This window comes from Equus caballus, chromosome 15 (assembly GCF_041296265.1).
Source record: "Equus caballus isolate H_3958 breed thoroughbred chromosome 15, TB-T2T, whole genome shotgun sequence".
In the NCBI taxonomy this organism is placed as follows: domain Eukaryota; kingdom Metazoa; phylum Chordata; class Mammalia; order Perissodactyla; family Equidae; genus Equus; species Equus caballus.
In genome coordinates this window covers 26282401-26295912 of record NC_091698.1, presented here as the reverse complement: position 1 = coordinate 26295912, position 13512 = coordinate 26282401, and the positions used below count along the sequence as shown (strand labels likewise).

Genomic DNA, 13512 nt, shown 5'->3' with positions numbered 1-13512 from the left:
TTTGCTCCAATGTCACCTTCTTAGTAAAGCCCATCCTGACAACTGTATTTAAAATTGTGAGTCCCCTGCCTCTCCCCAGCTTTGCCCAGCAGTCTCTGCCCTGGTGGCTTGGGTGCTCTCCCTGGGTGCTTTAGAACCGTGGTGTTGGCATAGGATGGCACCCTCATGAGGTCCTGCGCCCAGGCAGCTGTTTCCAGATCCCCTTCAACAGGATGTGGCCGTGTTTGCAGCAGACATCCTGTGAGTGGCCCGGATGGGTCAGAGCTGCTGACCCTGGGTGCCTCCCACAGCCAAGTGTCCCCCGTGGTGATGGGGGACAGCTGTGGGGAAGCTATGCTTTCTTCTTGAGAAGAGAGGCTACTTTTTCGTTAAGAGCTTAGGATTTTTAGCCACAAAGCCTTCTTAGTGGCATCATTTATGAAAATCATGTTCATCTTAGGTATATAAAGGGGTAACGTGTGGACTGAGGCTGTGAGGTGTTAACCCATCAGGTAGGACCAGCATCAGACCAGCTGTTGCACATAGGATATGTGGCTTCCAAGAAAACTTTCCCCAATTTTTTCTTTTTTCTTTCCTTTTCATTTCTTGAGGTTTCAGAGTAGTACTTTCCACCTTGTCACATCTCTGGATTTTAAGGAGCCCAGCTCTGGACCAGGTGGTGTGGCTGGGGAGAGCTGGCCTTTGGGGGCTGACTAAGCACAGGTGTGCCCCACCCCAGGCACCTCCTGACCTCGTGACCTGCAATCCCAGGCGCTTCCTGCCCTCCTGTCCCCCTGTCCCGGGCACCTCTTGATTGGAGCCCTGCATGGCTCTAACCTCCCACTGCGTGGAGGGGAGGGCCGAGGTTCACCTGCTGCTGGCTCTGAGCTCTTAGGGAGCTGACAGCATCCTTGGGTGAGTCTGTGTCCCTGAGTGGACGGCTTCTCCCTCCCCTTCATCGGGAGGCTGGACTGGAACTGGACCCCAGAACCTTAGCACGCTGCCCCTCGGCCCTGTGCAGGGAGGTTAGAGGGGCGTTTGTCCCTTCTTGCCCAGGACTTAAGGAGCAGGAAGAGGAAGAAGTACGATTCCAGGGCCAAGGAGGAAGCTGTGGCGAGCTGGGTGGTCCCTTCCCTGGGAATTGCCTCTGGTCAGGCATGGTTCAGGGCCGTGCTGCAGAAGGAGCTGAAAGATATTTCCAGAGAAACCCTCACTGGCCTTTGAACAGGTTTCAACATGGGTTTCATTTTTGCTACAACCGACTCAGTCTGAAACCAGATTGATTTAGTCTCAGAAACCAGAAGGATTTGGGCAAACATTTGATCTGAGCTCACATTAAAACAGTTTTTACCATAGGCGTTAGATGTGTACGTGTGTATGCGTGTGCTCACGTGTCTGTATGTGTCTGTGGCTCCACTGTGTATGGCCAACATGAATGACATCCTGACCTGAGTCCTCTGAAAAACACATTTCATTATTTTGCATTCATTCCACGTAGGAGAAAAGAATACATGACCCTGTCGGGTTAAAAAAATATTTGAGTTTTGAAAAGCTTTTTTCCCTCTTTAAACTTGGCAGAGTCACTAAGTTATCAGGGGAAAATGTGGAATTAAAATATATAACAGGTGGGAGTGTGTTTTTTTTTTTTAACTTAGATTGAAGATTTCTATGGTATCATATCACGTGTGGAATATTTCTGTTGGGCCATCTGAGAAGTTGAACTCCTGTGGATGAAGGCGAGACGCTTTTGCACGTAAGGCCTGCGATGCCGCCTCGTCTCAGAGGCTGGCAGCCTCAGGCCGAGCTTCCGGAACCAGAGACAGAGCTCAGTGTTTGTTTGCTTACAGGGACTGTGAAGTTTTGAAATGCTTAGTCCGGTGGTCCACAAGCTTTTGTTTTTAGTTGAAGCTTCCCAAGATGTTGTTGACCCTGTTAGTGGCTTTGCCTCAGATCCCTGGCCTCTGGGAGTGCCCAAGAACCCCAGCGTGACTGAAGTCATAGACAGCAGTGTGGAGAGCAGCTCATGGATCTGGGATTCCACCCCATCCGGGCAGACTGCTGGAGGGTCCGGGTGGGCTGTGGGCTCATCTAAGCAGGAACCATCTTGGGCGACTTTGAAAGGGTGGGGTAGTTCCGCTGACTGTGGTGTTGGTAGTGGGCTTGTATCTGAGTCCTCTTTCTGGCCTCAGGAGTGTGTGGGAACCAAGAGTATGATTGGGCTGTGGTTGCTCGAGCAAGGCCCCTTTTTTGATCTCCTCTGTGGTTCCATTTTCTTTTTCTCTCCATCGGCCAAGCCCATTTCTGGAGGTGATGAGTGCACGCCACGGGGTGGGGTCCTTGTTGAAGGGAGGAGGATGCAAGGTGCATGACTGGACTTGAACCCAGCCCCTCCGAACAGATTCCTCAGAGCGTCTCCAGAGTGGAAGAGTCAGTGGTGTGAGCATACACAGATGGCAGCACCCAGAGCCTGATTCCTCCTGCAGGTGCTCACTGCTGTCTAGCATGCCAGGCTCTGCCCCCAGCACCGCTGGGTAATGTGGGGAGGATGGGAGTGGAGTGAAACTCCTTTGAGGAGCTTCCCGGTGGAGAAGCCGACCCAAAATGGGAGAGAGGAATACTGGCAAGTGTCCAGGGCACCAGGCCGTCTTGCACAGAACCTGATGCAGACGTCTGTCTCCCTCCTCCAGCTCCTTCTGCCGAGGTGCCCTCTCCCTTGTGTGGCCATTTCTCCCCCTCCCCTGCAGACGGTGACTTCCTGAGGGAGAGGCCACAGCAGACTTCTGTGTCACCTCCTCCGGCCCTGGCCCACACCTCACTAGTGGTCTGTGGTAGGCCTGGAAACCCTGAGCCCTCAGCGTAAGGCATCTGCAGAGAGGCAGGTGGTTAGGGATCTGAGGTACTCCTGTTGCAGAAGTGGGGACTGAGGGCCAGACAGGGCAAGTTCCTTGCACAGAGCCTCACAGCTTAGCGAGGCTCTGGAGCTGATTATCCAGCCCAGACTCCCAGCCTCCCTCTCTCCATGACATGTTCCTTGCTGCTACACTGAGCCGCTCTTCTGCTGGCCACAGAGCGGGATGGAGGGAGGGCATTGTAGGTGCAGTGTAGAGAGAGTGACAGCCAAGTTGTTGGCTCCTGCCTCCCCCGTATTCTCTGGGTGCCAGCTGTGACAGGCTGCATTAGGACCCTGAGGTGTGGTGAGTGCCCTTACCTGGACTGGGCGGTGGCCATAGGGCTGGTTGCTGCCCAGTGAGCCTTGGTGAGTTGGTGGGTGCCTGTGACAATTGCAGGATGGAATGCCCTCACTCCTGGCCCGCTGACCTTCCTGCCTTCCCCGTGTTCATCCACTCATTCTTCCTTCCTCTGTGCGTCCCAGATCCTGGAGGTGCACTAGCTCCCATCTGCGCAGTGGACGGGGTGCTCTTTGTCCAGTCCAGCTGCCCCTGGGGGCAGAGGGGTGTGGAGTTTACTTGTTTCTCAGAAGCTGGAAGTGGCGCTTTTGTTAAATGCCTGTCCAAGGTCACGCAGCATGAAAAAGCTTATCTGGGCCTTAAATTATCTGCACTTCCCAGTTCGCCAGGGTGTTGCATGAAAACGTGTTTGAGAGTTAATACGTTTTTGTGCCTCCTCCCAGAGGTAGTCTGTCTGTCGCATGCAGACATGTGTGTCTATATCCTCTTCCTTCTCAAGTGTGCCTTAGCTTAACTAGGCTTATTTGGAAAGCCATACACGTAGGGTGATGACATCACTTGTGGTTTTATTTTAGTCTCCCATTATTTCCCTTTTTGTATCAATAGTATCTAATATCACCTTGTTGGCCTCAAGATCACCTTGCTGCCTGCTGGGTGGGTTTGGCATCTGTGGCGCAGGTGAGGGCTGCCTCCTGGCCTTCTGGGTGCTTACCGAGTTCTGTGGCAGGTTCTGTTTTTTGAGCAGGATGCCTACACAAAAGGATGTTTGTGTGTTGTGTTCTTTGTAACGTGGAAATGCGTTAGAGATTGAAGTGCTTTGTGCTCTGAAGAGCCTGGGCTGAGATGAGCCCTGACTGGTCCATCTGACTTTTACTCCACAGACATCATGTTGAGGCCACAGTGGATGCATGGCCTGCCCAGGGTCTCCTGGCTGGTGAGTGACAGACACTACTCAAACCAGGCTCCTGACCTCAGGTGCTGCCCTTCTTGTGCTGTGAGGCTGGGGAGGCTGTAGACCCACTTCCACCAGGCCACCATCACCCCCACTGTTTGCCATTTCCCTGACAGGTGACAGCACCTCTTTGCACATTGCCATTGGCATCAGCCAAAGTGACATGCAGGAAAATCAGTTTCATTATGTTACAGTCATGGCTTAAAAAAACATCTATTTCATTGATAAAAAGTACTTGCAAATAATTTTTCTTATGTACTGAACCCATCTGGGGCACTGTGGATACAAAACTTATGTTTTTCTATTATTTAATCCTTTAATAAAAGCTTATTTGGGGCTCCTTCAATAGGTCAGCTTTGTGCTCAGGGCTGAAGGATTAAAGATGAAGATGACTCAGTCCCTTAAAGAGCTCAGGGGAGACAAGGATTTACAGTGTATTAAAGGTTTTTTCTTTATGGCTGTAGACAGGGCTGTGTCACAGAGAGTAGAGGGTATTTATTTCTGGCTGGGAGAAGCTTCACAGAGGAATTGCTGTTTAAATTGGTCATGAAGCATGAGTAGGAATTGTCAGCCCAAGCCTACAGGACAAGAACAGGAAGGGCATTCCAGGTGAAGGGGACAGCCTGAGCAGAGGCTTGGAGAGTGCACATTGAGAGTCTTAAAGAGACAGCCTGTGGCTGTGGTACCTAGTAAGCTCGGGAGAGGTGAATGGGCGGGCAGGTGCCCGCTGGGTGAAGGACTTTGGACTGCATCCTGTTCGTGCTGAGAAAGCCATGGAAGGGATCAAAGCCAGGGAGTGAGCCATCAGATTTCCGGGTTCCAGAGAGCCTGCTAGAACCCCGTGGCTGCGGTTCCAGTACCACAGTCGTCTCTCTCCCAGCTGTTGAAACTCAACTCTTGTTCAGCCAGGATGCCGGATGAGGTAGACAAGGGAGGCTAGGCCTTGGATGAAGCAAAATCACAGGTAACACAAAAGGGGTCAAAATATAGTACAAGACGAGTTTAATCTGGTTAAAATTACATGTAAAAGTGAGCAGCACATTCAGCTTATACAGGTGTATTGTTGTTGTACTTTGAGCCACAATATTACATTGCATGATGAGAAATGGTCATAATGGCCTGTCCTTGGCTGTGGCAGACGGGGCTGTGTGTGGGACAGAGGGGGAGCCCAGCAGCCTGGGGTAGGGGCTCAAGGAAGAGCGGGGCAGCACTCCCCGTGGTGGGGAAGGACAGGCCTCTGTATAGGACCCTGTGCGTCCTAGTATGGAGTGTGGTTATAATGGTTTTTTTTTTTTCCCACACATGCACTATCTTCTCATTGCTTACCAAGGCTAATCCACAAATGTTTAATCCACCCGCAGGTAGTCAAGATCTGATGGCAGAATCTTACTAAAATCAACTCCACATAGCTTTGTGGTAACCAGCCTTCTTTGCAATGAGATTTTGCTCACATTTCTCTCCTTAATAAAATGAGTCAGACTTGCCACTTGAAATTTTTTTTAATCTCAAAACTTTTAAAAGAATTTAACCAGAATGGGTGCAGAGGATAACGAAGATTCATATCGTAGAAACTCTTAAAGTATGAGTTTTGGTAGTTCCTAGAATGTGAATTTTGCTTATTCAGTGCCAGCTAACCCCAAGTTTCAGGTCAGGCTTTGCTAGGACACACACGCCGGTGCTAACTGCACGGAGCTCCAGGGTTCTGTATAAACTAGCGCCTGGCTGGATTCTCAGTCAGTCTAAACACAGCTCCCCAGTGAGTGGAGATTGCCCTGCTGGCCTGCCCACAGGAGGTTCAGAACAGGCACCGTCTGCAGCTGGGTTGGACCCTGGGCTCTGAGGACAAGCCCTTCCCCTCCCTTCTCCTCTCTGTCCGCTCCGGTCTAATCTAGTCCCCAACCCTGGGGTCAGCGTAGCCTTCTCCACAGTGGCCCAGCTCAGGGAGTGTGTGTGGGGAGGAAGCTGCTGCAGGAGGAGCTCGGTTGAAGGTGGCCTCCTGGGACCTCTCCCTGTTCCAGAGGAGAGGGGGCCCAGCTCTGGCTGTGTTTCTGGCTACCGGCCAGTTTCCCTCCTGCACCATCCCCCCCTGGGAATGGCCAGTGTTGCCTTGCCGCCCTTCCTGACTTCCACAGATGCTCATAGGGCTCTCTGGCTCCCTCTTCTCCTAGCCAGGTTTTTAATGGGTACTTTTAATAGATTTATTGACCTTCATCAAGGCCTTATTTCCTGTTGTAAGCTTTCCATGTTCTCTGGGTACTCAGAGCCCCTCCCCTGCTGTCCTTGATCTCGGCCTGGCCTGAGTGCTTCCAGAACCTTGTTTCTGAATGGATGGAAGAGTCCCAGGGCCTTGGGAGTGTCGGATGGGCTTGGTAGCAGTGATGGTAATGATAGCAGCAGACACGTAGCATTTCTGTGTGCCTTGTCCAGTTTACAGGGATGAAATCGTCTAGTCCTCGCAACAACCCGATGAGGTGGATGAGTGTTAGGCCCATTTCACAGGGGGAAACTGAGAAGAAGGTTGAGCGAGTTACCCCTAGTTACACGTAACCTGGTGAGTGGCAGAGCCAGGATTGGAACACAGATGGTCTGGCTCTAGGCTGTGCTCCTGACTGTGAAGCTGTGCGCCTTCTAGGGACAGGAGGCATGCTGTGCTGCTCCACCTGCCAGCCCGATGACTCCCTGACTGCCCACATCAGCACACTGTGACCCTTTGTCCTGAGCAGGTGCGGTGGCACATCCTGGTCGTCTTGCCTGGATTGGGGAAGCCACGGCCCCAGCAGTGTCCCAGTTCTCAGCGAGTGACTGGGCCTCATTTCCAAATTCCAGGGGCATCTTTGCTATAGCCTTTCTCCGTCTGAGGTACTGGACAGGGTGTCCCAGATCACAGCCTAACAAGAGAGGATTAACCAAAGCCTCCATGTTAGTGGGTCTCAGGCCATTTTGGCTGGCCATCACCTCTCCCTGCCCTGTCTCTCCAGGATAGAACTTCGGTCTTGTGAGAACTGCCCTCCCTTTATGAAAGAGAATAAGACCGTGGTAGTCACAGTCCCTCTGTTAGCGACTGCCCTTCTTCAGCCCAGAGTTTAGGAGTCTGATGAGTGGGGACTCTCTCCCTCCACCCCCACCCGCCTCGCACCTCTCCCTGCCCGGTGCCCATTTCATTGAAGAGTGCCCCTCCTACCTCAGGGACCACAGTTGGGTGAGGGAGGTGAGGCTGAGGGCCCCTCTGACTTGGATGACCTGGCCCCACAGTGGGATGAGAGCTGCGTAGGAGAGATCAGAAGTAGACGGAGTGTGAGTCAGGAGGACTCGAGCAGCCATTTTAGCTCTTGTGGTCTCAGACTCCTGGTCCTTAAAATGGGGCTGGAGTGGGAGGAGGTTAACCACCACCCACCGCCCTGCAGCTCCTCACCTTCTGTGATTACACGGTCCTCATCTTCTAAACTCTGGGTCTATTTTGTGGCCCATTTAGGAGCTGCCTTTGATCTTCCTAAAATAGGATGTGCTATTTTGGACGTTGATGTTTGTGAGAGGGATGTGTGTTTAAAGCTAAAATAGGGTGTCCTTTTTAATTTGTGGGCGTTTCCTTTTCCTGTCTCAGGCACACTGTGTTTAAGTGGTAGTGTGCTCCCTCCCACCCAAGAGGAGAGCCTCAGGCCGGCCCGAGCACTCAGCTTGGCTTGGGGCAGGCCTCCCTCCTCATGGCGTGCGAGGAGGCCTCCTGCTCGCTCAGCCCCCAGGACTCATCCACGTCCTTGTCCACTGATCTGAGAACCGGGTCATTTACTCAAGAGCCTGAAGGATGCCAGGCACAGGCGGCTGAGAACCTTCCTTACAGTTGAGCCACTGAGTGGTTTTCTGCCAGGCTGTGCTGCAGTTGGAGTCAGAGTGGGGAGGGGGCAGACCACAGCCTTGCACCAAACGGCTGTGGTCTCTCTCCTGGCCTTTTTGATGGTCGCCGATGTGGCTGTGAAGAGGGTACCTACTCCAGTAGGGAGGGTGAGAGGTTGGGATGGGACTGCTGAGGAAGGTGCAGGTGTCTGTCCTTGCTTACTCTGCATTCACTTCTGCTGTCACGGAATGTGGATGTGGCCCACACCCTTGTCTTTCTGTTACAGCACTAGTTTTCACTTTATAGAAAAAAAGAGGTCTGATTTTTCATGGATTGTTAGGACTTAGTTGGAAACAGTTGTGTAAAGCTTCAGGCATCTTTCTAAGACAGCAGGCTAGACACAGCTTCTTCAACTTCAGCATCTAAGAATCACCTGGAGGGCTGGATGCAGGCACATTAGTGGGCTCCACCCCCAGGGAGTCAGCTTTTATAGGTTGGGCACTTCCTACAAGCTCCCAGGTGATGCTGATGCTGCTGGTCCATGGACCACACTTTGCATCATCCTGGAGCACTTGTCCCTGTTCCACCCCCCACTTAAGCTATTAGCTTATTTTTATCACTTTCCAAAAACTGGGCTACTTCTTTTAGTGCTAATTGATAGCACCTCTAATTCTAGGACCATAGGGAGGGTTCCTGCCCCCACTCTAATTGGCAGTGGTTCTGATGGAGGAGACAGAATCTGCTGTGCTCTGGGGAGGGTCTCCTCCTGCGTGTGCCTGGTGAGATGTCCCAAGGCTGCCCCACCGAGATGAGTTGAGCAAGGTGTCTTAGAAGCCAGTAGCCCAGCTGTTTCACCATAATAATTACACGCCAGTTCTAGTTTATAGAGGCCTTAGAGATGAATGGTCTGGCTGGTGACATCTCTGCATGAGGATCACTGGTCTGAACCAGCTTGTCCCGGCCACGGCCACCAGTTGTGACCCTGCTATTTGTGAATCGATAGTGTGTGCTGCAGCAGGCTCTCCTCAAGTGTGCCAGGAGGCACAGAACCCGCTTGTAGCCTGGAGTCCACAGTGTCTGTGATGCAGGCAGTGTGGCCGAGTGGCAGGAAACCACATGGACAGGCAGCTTGGGAGGATGAGGTCCCAGCTGGTTTACCTTGTCTGATACATAAAACATCTGTCCTGCTCCAGCTTCTCTGAAACAAATAACGGTTGCAAATGGAATTTGGGGTACAAAGGATAACAACAGACTTGTTCACTGCCCCCCTTCCCCAAGGGACGGTAGCTTATAAAGAAGACTGAGCCCCGCCAAGTCTCCTTGGTTCCTGGTTGGCTGCTTGGGTTAAGCTGTTCGGACGTGATGGTATTTGGAGCCTTGGGTACCTGGCCCTTGGCTGGGTGCTTCCTCAGGGTCTTCCTTGGGTTGTACCTGGTTCTAAAACTGCTCCCCCAAACCAGGCATCCCTGGAAAGCCTCTCCCAGGGGTGCTTTTATCTTCTCCGGGCCTTGGAAATCCACCCCAGACAGCCAGGTGGAGTGGGGAGCTGCCCCCAGGAAGTCTTGCCTGAGGTTGGCTCTTCCAGCTGGAGCTGTGGGGCTTCCACATCCAGCCGAGCTACCCTTCTAGCCACTGCCCGCCCTCCTGCCCCCTCCGCCTCTGCTGAAGCAGAAACCTCTTTTTTCTCTTTCTGCAGGGTACCTGGTGGAGCCCCTGGAGAGGTCCTGGCTCTCTCACTGTCTTGGCAGGTAGAGAACTCAGCAGGTGAGAGGTCAGCTCACCTGCTGGGCCTTGTGCCAGGTGTTTTTCAGGGAGCAGTTGATGAATCCCCAGCCACCTGACCAGGTAGCTGTTTTTCGTTTCCAGTTGCAGAGGAGGGAAAGGAAGCTCCGACAGAGATCAGGTGACTTGCTCAGATTTTATCAGGTGTCCTGTCACATGTTCTCACAGCTCGGTGTAGTTTTGCTGTAGGAAGGATCACCTGCCTCTTACCTGTTAGGAACCTGCTATCTGACTGTGGTGCCCTGCACCGTCAGTTCTGGAGAGCAGCAGCTGCGTCTGGGCTCACTCTCTTTTGACTCTGGCCTCTCGCGTGGTCCCAGGCTTCAGAGGGATCTCGGGTGCTGGAGAGTAAATGACCCAGGTGACCAGTCAGCTCCTGTGTGTTTGCATACTTGGTCCCTCACTCCTGGCCAGCAGCCTCGCCAGGCAGAATGTGCCTCATCTCAAGCCTCCTGAGTGGCTGGCAACTTCAGGGCCTCCAGGGCACTAAGTCTTCAACCAGCCTGCCTTGTGGTCAGCTGTGGCCCCTGGAGCCCGTGTGCCTGTCTCCCTAGCCAAACTCCCCTGCTCGGGCCTGTGTAAGGGGAGTGGTGGGTGCAACCACTACACACCTGAGACCCTTCCAGCCCTAGAATGAGGACTGATGTGACATGTGCCCCATCCTCACGTGCCGGTCAGGCCTCAGCTGCATGGGGAGTCTTGGCAGCCAGCCTTTGCAGCGGGAGGCACACACCACCAGTGTGCAGGTGAGGAAACTGAGGCCCAAAGAGAGGAAAGGAGTGCCTGGGAATGGACCTTGGGTTACACAGGTGTGCTGCTAGTTCACCTGTTAATTACCCTTCAACTCCAAAACTCTTTGGTGGTGGGGGTCCTAACAAAACAACTTAAGCAGAGTACCTCTGAACTTTTCCTGCATCTGACGCCTCCATCCCAAGGGCTTGGATGTCGCTGAGTGTTGTTCACTGTAAGCCTCACCCCCATAGAGAGGCCAGGGAGAGGAGTGTGAACAGGAGCGGTTGGAGAGCTTCTGGGGACCTGGTGTGACCCTCTGAATCGGGCGAAGACTTCTTCTGAAAATACTCTAGAGGGAAAGAAACTGTGTGCCTTTCCCTAAAGCCTTGAAGGCTCTTGTGTACCAGTGCCAGCTTTTCACTTGGCATGTTTGAAATGTACCACTCTTAGCCCTGGAACCCTTGCTCATTCATGGTCATTTATTCTGATTGCTAGCACCCACTGGATGACAGCGTGGCGTGGCGAGGCGAGGGTGCTCTTTTCTTTAGGGAGCCGCATTTGGCTTAAGATTGCCCTGTGTTTTGCCTGTCTGAAGTGGTTTTAGGTATAAAGATTCAATGACACAATTCGCCTGTAATTTAATGCCACATTTCTCATATGAAATAATCTTACTACACTGAGCCTCAGTAGCAGGTTTATGGGGAGACTTTATCATACCTCCAGGTGATCCAGCGTAAGCTGGCAGGCTTGTGTGAGGGGATAATTCTAGGCACTTGGCTGTTAGGCAAATTGTGCCTTGAGGAGTCCGGGGAAGATGAGGGAAGCCACGGCAGCTGCTAAGTGTGATGCTGGCTGGACTTGAGTGTCTGGTAGCCAGTCTTCAGGGTGCACCCCTTCCCCCCGACCTCTGGGCTGGGCTTCTGTTCTCTGGTGAGAGGCTTTGTCATCAGCACTTTTCCTTTCTTTTGCACTTTATTACGAGTCTGCCACACTGGAGTTGGTGTGATAGCCGTTCCTGGCTTAATAGCTCAACACTGTGTACTTTAAAAACTGGGAAGTTTAAAAGCAGAAGCAGTGTTCAAGAAAGTGGCACACCAGGCGATGTGAAGAGACCTGTGTTCTGGTCCCTTTCCTCCCTGCCTTTACACCTGTAACTCCCACATTATCACATTTTGGGGAAAGCCTTTGGAGACCTGGGTGAAACCACCCCCAAGAGGGGCAGCAGGTTAAATCGCTTCTTCTGACTGTCTTGGCCAGGTGGGGTTTACCTTATTAGTGCAAGTCACAGAAGGGCCTTGAAGAATGTCATGGGTCAGTCACGCCTGGTCCAGGGTGTGAGGGTCCCACAAGGAGGGCAAAAGTGAAAGTGGGCACCTCTGGACAGGTGTAACCAGCTCTCCTGGAAGCTAGAAAGGGGCCGGCTGTGGGCAGCTGAGAGGTGGCCCCTCCGCTTGTCACTCCTGCCTGAATGGAGGTGTCTCCCCAGTGGGCCTGTCACAGAGGATGCTGGTGACCATCAAGTCAGTGCTGACTGTGGGCAGGTATGGTCGACATCCGGGGACCAGGGATGTGATCCAAAATGATAGGTGCATACCCTCCCATTTGAAAGAAACACATGGCTCTGATCTAAGCTTTAAAAAGTTTTAAATTATACTTACATTGCTTTTTTGAGAAGAAAAATGAAAAGACAAGTGAAAATATAATACAGATAATGACTTTTGGGTATACTTTATTATAATAAAAGTATTTGTTACGTGATTCTTTATGTGGAAAACCATAGGAAGAAGAATACAGTGAATGCCCACTCAGCTGAAGACATTTTCATTCCCAATACAACTGAAACTGCATCTGCCCCCAACCTCTCCCTGAGATTACCATCATTCTGAATTTATGTTGTGTTTCCACCCACTTAATTCTTTCCACTTTGTGACCGAGTCTTCACAGATTTTTGTCCTGGGGCTTGGGAAGCAAGCACTGCTTATTAATTCTCATTTTCAGTCTTGTGATGCTTCTGGTCAGAAAAAGCTGTTTCTTGAAATTGGGCTGGTGGCTGCCCGGCTGCCCTAGGTGGTACGAGAATGGTCAGGTTCAGGGTGGAGCCTGCCCTGATGGAGTGTGCTCCCTCCCTTTCTCATCCTGCCTGCCCTGCCATTGTGAAGGCATGCAGGTGGACCTGCGCCTGTCCTGGCTCCCAGTGCAGAGCACAGGCTGGTCTGTGTTGCCCTTTGCTGCAGAGTTGGCTTCATTTGGAAAGGTTCTTGCTGCCAGTGAGCATCCCTGTGGTCTCTGCTTCAAGCACCTCGTCATTAACATTGCTCTTGAGCCCTGCCTTGAAGATAGCAGCCTGGACTGGTTCTCTGTCCCCCCTCTTCCGACCTGTCCCGCCTTCCTGTCAGCTGCTCTGCTCCCATCAGTGGTGGGACAGGGAGTGCTCTGCTCTATGGCCGTCCAGGGTCTGGTGAACAAATGGGCTATGCTTGGTAGATGGATTGTGTTTATATTCAGCCCTGTGAAGTCTTCTCTTGCCTGGAGCCGAGCGTTTTGCATAAGAAGCTCTTGCTCCAACACTGCCCCCCATCCCTTGCCCCCGCCACCCCTGCAGATGCCTCTTTACCTCCTCTTGTTGACTGAAACGTGGCTGATTCTCCCAGGAGAGCCAAAGGCCTCAAAGTGGAGTAGGGTCCTTTCTCTGTGCATGCTTCATCTCTTCCCAGAGGTAGGCTCTGGAGTCCCTTCCTACTTGACCCATGACTGTGCTGTCCTCTCCACCTCCTGTCACTGCCCTCTGTCACTTCAGGTTACCCTGGTCTCCAGAGAGGACTGGGCATCTGCCTCTGATGTCCCATCACCTCCTGACAACTCCTATGTCTGCAGGGACGTCTAGCATCACCAAGCCCATGACCTTCAGCTTCTCTCTCCTGGCCATTCCTGAAACTGCCCCCCTAGGTTGCCCACCCCTGGAACCCAGCCTTCTGAACTCTCACCTCCCGTCCTGCTGTGTAGCTGGTTCTTGGCTTCCTCTTTTCTCTCTGTCCGTCATGTCCACT

At 52.3% G+C, this 13512-nt stretch overlaps 1 protein-coding gene across 18 annotated transcripts in view; it reads left to right on the top strand.

Moving 5' to 3' along the window:
- The window catches only part of INPP4A (inositol polyphosphate-4-phosphatase type I A), a 132500-nt gene that overhangs the window by 24569 nt on the left and 94419 nt on the right, over positions 1-13512 (top strand). Inside the window, exons 1-2 of one of the 18 annotated variants that reach the window (XM_070236115.1) lie at positions 4804-5083; positions 9648-9854. The exons of 16 other annotated variants lie outside the window; for them this stretch is intronic. The gene's annotated coding sequence lies outside the window, so the exon portion shown is untranslated. Of the gene's footprint in view, positions 1-4803; positions 5084-9647; positions 9855-13512 lie in introns of those variants that run through there. One more of the 18 variants, XM_070236113.1, reaches the window with a different exon arrangement.